Below are 7,538 nucleotides of genomic sequence, written 5' to 3' on the forward strand. Positions count from 1 at the left end.
TCAAAGACACCCGTTAACAAAGGGGCCCTTCTCCGAAATATGAAAGACTGGCCCCCATTTGCGTCCCTCTAACGCTTACGTGGATTTGAAGGGAGTCCAGATCATATCGCTTTGATCTTAAAGGGACCATGAAATGATTTTCGCGAATTCCGAGTACTCTGCAGGAAACCGTTCTCATGATGCCTCACTATCGTACACACATAGACTTTTAACCGTATTCAGCACAACGGGGGCGCAGTTATCAGACAAAAATAGCAGGGCGTGACAGCTGGATATATGCCTTCGAAGCGGGCTTACGTCATCGCCATTTAATTCTCTCAGCCAACTTTGAACAACGAGGACACACCCCGCGGGATCATGTGGGTGCATGGTTTCGGTTTGGACAACAATGACGTCGTATATCTGACGTCGAAATCACTTCAAATATGGCGAAAGGCAAATTGTCAGCAATGGAGGAAGAGATTATGCGACACACACAGCGTCTATGGATCGTTCGGTACTCAGCAGCTCGTAAAATGTCACCGACGGAGGTATGTTCTGACGAAGAAGTTCAAAGAGGAAAACGTGCTCCGGTAACCATGCTGACAGTCAACGGCTATATTACATTTCTCGTAGGATTCTGTGTCAACGGTTAGATACAATCTTGTCTCCAGGTCAAATTAAAACATATTTCATGGCGAAGTATGCAAGCTTGTTTGCAAATTTTGCAGTGTGCTCGCAAAAGCCCGTCCACGAATCGGCAACATGTTCTGTGCAAGGTATATCTAATCTGGTAGCGAAAACAAGCGAAAATACTAAATCAGACCCATCGGCAAGGCTACCATCATGAGGCGGGAGCGATCCTGGGTGCTGACAGTAGAGGTACGATCGTAAACACAAAAACTTTAGAACGTGGGCATGGGTTGTGTGCGTACTAATAGGTTATTCATAATTTCAATGTAGAAAAAAACTTTCTGTTGCCCCACTCGTGCACATATACGAAATCATCTACCACCCGAGTACGTTTCCGTATCCTGCTGCTTCGCGCGTGTGTCACAGTGGGCGTGGCGTGTTTATCCGTGCATCTGTGTATCCGTGCCGTGTGTCCGTACATTGTAATGCGAAGTTCGTATACTTTTTGGGTTAAACAGGTAGCGACGTTGACATCTCGGAGCTGTAGGTCAAGATTAACACGTGTGAACTGATGAATACAATGCATCCCCTGTTGGTGGCCCCGCGAAAAAAAAAATTCGTGGGACGAGCGGCCATGATAGCGTGAGTGTTAAGCTGTTAAGGAATCAGCTGCACCAACAATGTCATGTTTTGTTGCAATGGCCACTCATTGAATAAATGCAAACGTCTAATCACTGCATGCGTGTGCGTAGTGCTCTAGGTGAGGAATGGAGCTTAAAGGGACTCTGACCAGAAGTTGTGGGAGCTCTTTCGTACTTGCAGTCGATAGAGCACCCAACAAGGACTCTCCGTGCGAAAATTCACGCATTAAAACCCCACGGTTTCTCCAAACTCGAATTTTAAACATTCGACTTCATCCGAGTAAAGCACGCCTAGCGTCAAACCGAGAAAATATACGTTTATATAGAATATCCACCCCGGCCCACCATCAACATGACGTCAACATGAGGGCCACTGGCAACACCCACAATTGGCTCAAACGCGTCATGTCGCGTATGTTTTTGTTACAGAGTCTCAAAAAGAAAAAATATACCTTGCATTTAACACGTGCAGTAGGTTTTGCGATTGCCTTTTCAATCTGCGTTGTGTTGTCTTGCGTTCCATATGGTTCCGTATCCGGTCAGCTGTAATGGCTGCCATATGACGAGCTTGCGAACTTGTGTGATTCCCGGCTCATCCTACCTTTTTCGGGTCATTGTATTTGGTGTTGGAGTTGTTCGCCATGACCTGAACGTTTCACCTGTCATTGCGGCGTACTGTTCTTGGTCTGCTGCAAAGCAACGAACCGCTACGACAGTCACTCGCCTCAGCGAAATTCTGCCTGCTGCATATCAAAGGAGCATCGGGACCTGATGATGTACTGCAAATGCTGAAGTTGAATTCTTTGAACCTTCATCCAAAGAAACAAAGTGTGCTCTCGTGTGGTTCTGACGGAAAAGCAGTTTCAACAAGGTTAGCGCATTTATTTTTCAGTTACAAGTCCACGCACTCAAAACAATACAAGTGCATTCGATCATTCTCGTAGCTGTTCTGTAACATGTATGCTTTCTTATACGTATCCCACAGAACCCTCCGCTTCATTAACCCAGCTATACTTTATGTGACCCATCTGATGGCTCCTGACTAGGCTATGCCGCTCTGAAGCATTGAGATGGCGAAAGGTCGTGGGGGCTGCACCTCTGCTTTCGAAAGATGAATCAGTCACTCCACACTGTGCTTACTGGCTTTGCATCGAGTCTAACAAATCCGATATGCCTGGACTGCTTTTTTCAAGGAAGTTTGAAATGTAAGTATGTGTTATGTTGGTTTCACATATCCCCACCCCATATTGAGTGTGTATATCGCTGTACTTTTGACGCTATAGCATATCTACGTACATTATTATTGAACACCTAGTGTGGAAAACTCGACACCAGCCATACAATGCAAACAATCGTTTGTGCCTTTTCTTCCACTGATTATTTTTATTATATTATTATTTTAGTATAATCGTCCGACTTTTAATAGTCACAATTTTCCTATGGTTATGGCGCACTATAGCCTGAGTTGTTTATGCGCCATTAAAATTGAATCATCATCATCATCTTTAACTGCCATTATTCAATTGAAGTGCCATGTTTCAGTTGGATACAATGATGTGGCCAGAGATAGTTTTTCCTTTCGTTCCGGAGTTGCTCATTTCAGAAGAATAGTCACTGTGAAGTTTGTTTTCGGAAACATTAAGAGGGCTAAAACCAAACGCTTTTCTTTCAGAGCATCCCTTATGCACCTGCATTTCAATTATGATCTGTGTTACAAGAATGACAGACCACTCAACAGTGATGAACAACTTTGATGAAAGGTGGAAGTGCTGGAACGAAGATGCGTTAATCTGTGTGAAAGGTGCTTTGTATGTGTCTGAGTCATGGCCATAGGTCACAAGCTAATTTCTGTCCTCATAAGAGGTGTCAACTATGCTCTTTCTATCTACTAACCTGCTCCACTTTAGGGTTCCCTGTAAACCAATGGAACACATCGTATACCAGCACGTTGTTAACCACGTTGAGTATATAAATTTCTTTTTTTAAATTCCAGCATGGCTTTAGAAAAGGGTATTTAGACAAAAGTAACATGATTCGGTCACAGCATTCTAAACTGTCTTGATTTCTGGGTTCACGTAGATGCAGTTTTTATTTTGTGAGGGCTTTTGGCACTGTGTTTTATGGTTGCTTGTTGGCCAAACGAACCCCATTAAAATTTGATCTTGCTACCATTAACTGGATATGCAGTTATTTGACTAACCGCAACCATGCCAACAATTCGTGAGGAGAACCTATCATATCACCACCATGCAGCGTTTCTCAGGTTACATATGCATCACATTTTAATCAAGTGTGAAGCAAGGCCTTTAGGTGACCGGTCTTGTATAATTACACGCCCCTCCGTTATTTAACACCACACGGTTCTTCAACCTATTACAGATAAATAAATATATTGCCAAGTAAATTGTTTACAAGGCTGGTTACCCCATTTCACCACATTACCGCAAACAATTGTTAGAGTAGTGGCCCAGGGTATGAAGCTCGCCACTAATCATCATTCAAACAAAGTTTGTAATGTAGAATCCTTTAATGAAAACGCCGACTTAACACAACAATTGAGAACAAGCAGAGTGAACGTTTCGTCGCCTATCCCGGTGGCATCATCGCTACAACAGAGAACAGTCACAAACAACATCGAAGGAGTCAAATCGGTGGTGTGCATTCCTTTCATCCAAGGTGTTTCATACGCCATTTGAAGCGAACATGTGCCCATCAGGCATTAAGACTGTGCATATAAAGCTAAGTGCACAGACTGTGACGCAACCTACATTGGCAAGACAGACAAAAGACGTGGGAAAAGACTAAAAGAACACACAAGGGACGTTCCCAAGGCTTCTAATGCTACTGAAACCAGGACCAAATTAGTCTACCATTGTTGGCCTGATGAACATGTATTTAATTTTGATGTTGCGGTAACCTTTGCACATGACTAGCGATGTGGCCTTAGAAAGTGCTTCGAGTCCTGGTTTATCGGACGTGATGCATCAGCCTGTAATACAAACAGTGGCCCCCTATCGGATGTGTATGATGCCCTCTTAGATAAGTAGGCTGAGGTGCTTGTCTTTGGCCCTTGTTGTACTGATGATGCCACCCAGATAGGCGGCAAAACGTTTACGCTCCGTTTTTAGTCGTTATGTTAAGCGGTGTTTGCAGTAAAGGATGATACATTATAAGGTCGTCACCCGGCGTTTGGAATATATTTTCAAATAAAGTTGTTGTTTTACAAAGCTCATTACTTTGTAGAAATCATTCTTGTTGCCTATTGTTTAGGGGATACCATTCTTGCAGTCACGTGGAGCACTGAAGGGCCAATTTCAAAAGCAAAGGCAATTTGATTTATGTTCTTGCCAACATGGCACAGCGTACGCACAAGGTAGCTCCATTTCAGGAGCCTGAGAACACTCAAAGCAACTAGTGTGCTAGAGTTAGATATTGTGTCCGGCATTACATATATTTGCTTTTGCTAGGGCAGCTAAGAAGGGTGGATAGAAAGACAATGACAACCTGTTTCCACAGAAGACACTCAGACTCGTAACAATTTCCTGCAAGAGAACTAAGGCTTTTCCAGATTACTAGAGCACGGGTACCGGATTGTTGATAACAAGAACTCATACACCAGAGCTCAGTGTTACACACACCCTGCTTTCCATGAAAACTGTTAAAAGGCGTGACCCCCTAAACCTGCACAAAATTCCTGGAGTGTCTTCGCTGGGCACTGTCGCTGTTCATCTCATAAGGTGCTCTCTATGAACCTGACTCCCTGTTCTGGATGCACTGCCTGAGGGAACTCCAGCATGCTTTCCCAACATGAATGGTCGCAACTTCTACGAGCAGTGTTGTACTTACTGAAAGCAATATGAAATGCTATGCCTTGACAGGTTATGTTGATATCCTTCTTAAGACCGTAGAGAGATGTTGCTTGCTGCCTTTATTCCAAATCGCACTATCAGACACAAGCCCACTTGCCACCAAGCCGATGAGTATTTCCTCACAGTCGGGGCAATCAAGGGAATCAATCACTGAGGCTCAGAAAAGCTGTTTTCTATGTGGATCTCATCCAGGACGGAGACATGAGTAGCCCCAAGAAAGCACCAGGTTTCTTTGAATTTAGATGTTCAGCTTTTAATTTCCTCCTTCCCCCCTTTCTATGTAGTACCTGATTTAGCCTTGTACAGCTTTGGAGATTGAGGATGTGGAGATGATGTAAGAGGTGGAATTAGGCTTTAGCACAACTAGGCAAAGTGTGACAACAAACCTTCTGAGAATGTTTATGTATCGAACACACAGAGAGGATAGGTATTTTTTCTGGTTTTGATATTTATTTATTCATGAATATACCTCAAAGACCCTTGCAGGCATTACATGAGGGGGACAACAACATGGGTCACTTAACAAATACAGAAGTTACAAGGAACATACATATTTGAAAGACAGACGCTGCTTTTCATTTGTTCATCAGTTTTGCTCAAGACATTGTAGTAACGGTACACAATGTCACGAAAGGAGTGCTCATCTATCATTCCGCAAGACTCATTAAAAAGGCGTAGAAGTTACAAATCATCGTGGGTTGTAATGCACTCATATTGCTGTCATTCGGCTGCGCTTTCGAGCTCCTTGCAGCACAAGCATATTCGATCTCCTTCGGCATTATGACACATCAGCCGCACCGGCACCTTAAACAGGAAGTACGCATTAAATATGACGACACAAAATTTCAGAGAACACGTTTACATGTTCGATCACAGTGTGCGTTAAAAAGCTCATCGCTTACCTGTCTGTCGAAGACAGGCGACTGATCCTGTTTGCGTCATCTGTGACCATTGTTCGTAGAGCTTTGACTTCGGCTCTCATTTGCGGCATCAGCGACATTTCGAAAGCGAGGCTTCCGAACTGTTCAGCACACAGAATTTCCTTCTCGATTGCAGAAAGGTCAGAAAAAAGTTCCGGGCTCGAAGTCTCCGCATTCCTTGCTTCGACGTCCATATTGAAGATCGCTTTCCGGATGCCGCCGCTCTCACAAACTAACAGCAGAACTTCCGGTCCGGGCGGCCAATGAAACATGAACCTCATGTTTTCGTCACGCACACGGAAATTGGCGGATATCCACTACAAAGAGGCTAGATTTCGGCGCCGATTGCTTGAGTTGAGGAGGAAAAGCCAAGCGGGTTTTCAGCTCCCCATTTGGCAAACTTTGCCGCCGCGCACAGCCAAAATATTTCGCGTGTAGCTTGGAGGCATATTATACCTTCGTAATAGATGGAAACGAAAGATTTGTTGAACTTCTGGTCAGAGTCCCTTTAAGTGAACCTTGCTCGTTTCTGTGTGATATCACGGTGCCCTTCTGTTTGGAGTTGTCAAGATATGTGATAACTATATGTATTTCGTATTGATATGTTTCATTAAACCTTATACGATTTATTTGTTCTGTGTTCTCGTCTGGTACTGTTGCACGGGTGAGGAAAAGGGAATACAACGCAAACGAAGTGCGCGAACGAAAACGTGCCATAGCCAATTATGCACCACTTATTATTCATATTGCTGACGTCACCTCTGACGCCATTTATTTACAATCGTAGTAGTCCGCGCAACGGATGGATGGCGCTGACCGTCTCTATCATGGCGTCATTCTGAAGACACAGGGGCCTATGGGAGTTGCGCTACCTGTTTAGATATACCTTGTTCTGTGTATGATGTCACGGCCAGTTCGCCTCGGAGGCGGGCATTAGCAGCTGGCGTTCACGCCCGTAGTTAATATAGAATATTTTCGCTATTTGAACCATTTTCAACTTCATATTCCACAGAGTGAATGCTTTAGTACAGGGAACAAATTAAAAATGATTGCGGGCTTGTCAAATATCCTTTCATGGTACCTTTAACCCAAAAGGCCGAGAAGCGGCAGGAGAGCTATCTTAAAGGGACGGTCGCGTACCCCCTGCCCCTGTACCATTCGATTGCCCTTTGTTGAAAATGGAATACTGCGAATTTACCCGACAAAACAGGCACCAGTTATTAAATAACCGAATTAAATTGATAAAGACTGCAGAGCATGCCGCGATCTGTGTTGGCAACAGTAAGAACGTCCTCGTCGCCCTTCGGGAAAGTCCGTGATAGGATACAGGCTGCGTTCCAATACTCAGCGCAGGAGAAGCTGTCTGAGTGGACAGCTAGGTAGACGCCTAAGGTAGACGCCCTATCGGCGGATATTTGGGACAAACTTGCGGACTTGGCGCCGTTATCGCCATCTGTCATGGCCCGTAGGAACTTTAATTCCGCATTTGGTTTAAA

The sequence above is a fragment of the Ornithodoros turicata genome, unplaced genomic scaffold (assembly GCF_037126465.1).
Source record: "Ornithodoros turicata isolate Travis unplaced genomic scaffold, ASM3712646v1 Chromosome31, whole genome shotgun sequence".
NCBI classification, from domain to species: domain Eukaryota; kingdom Metazoa; phylum Arthropoda; class Arachnida; order Ixodida; family Argasidae; genus Ornithodoros; species Ornithodoros turicata.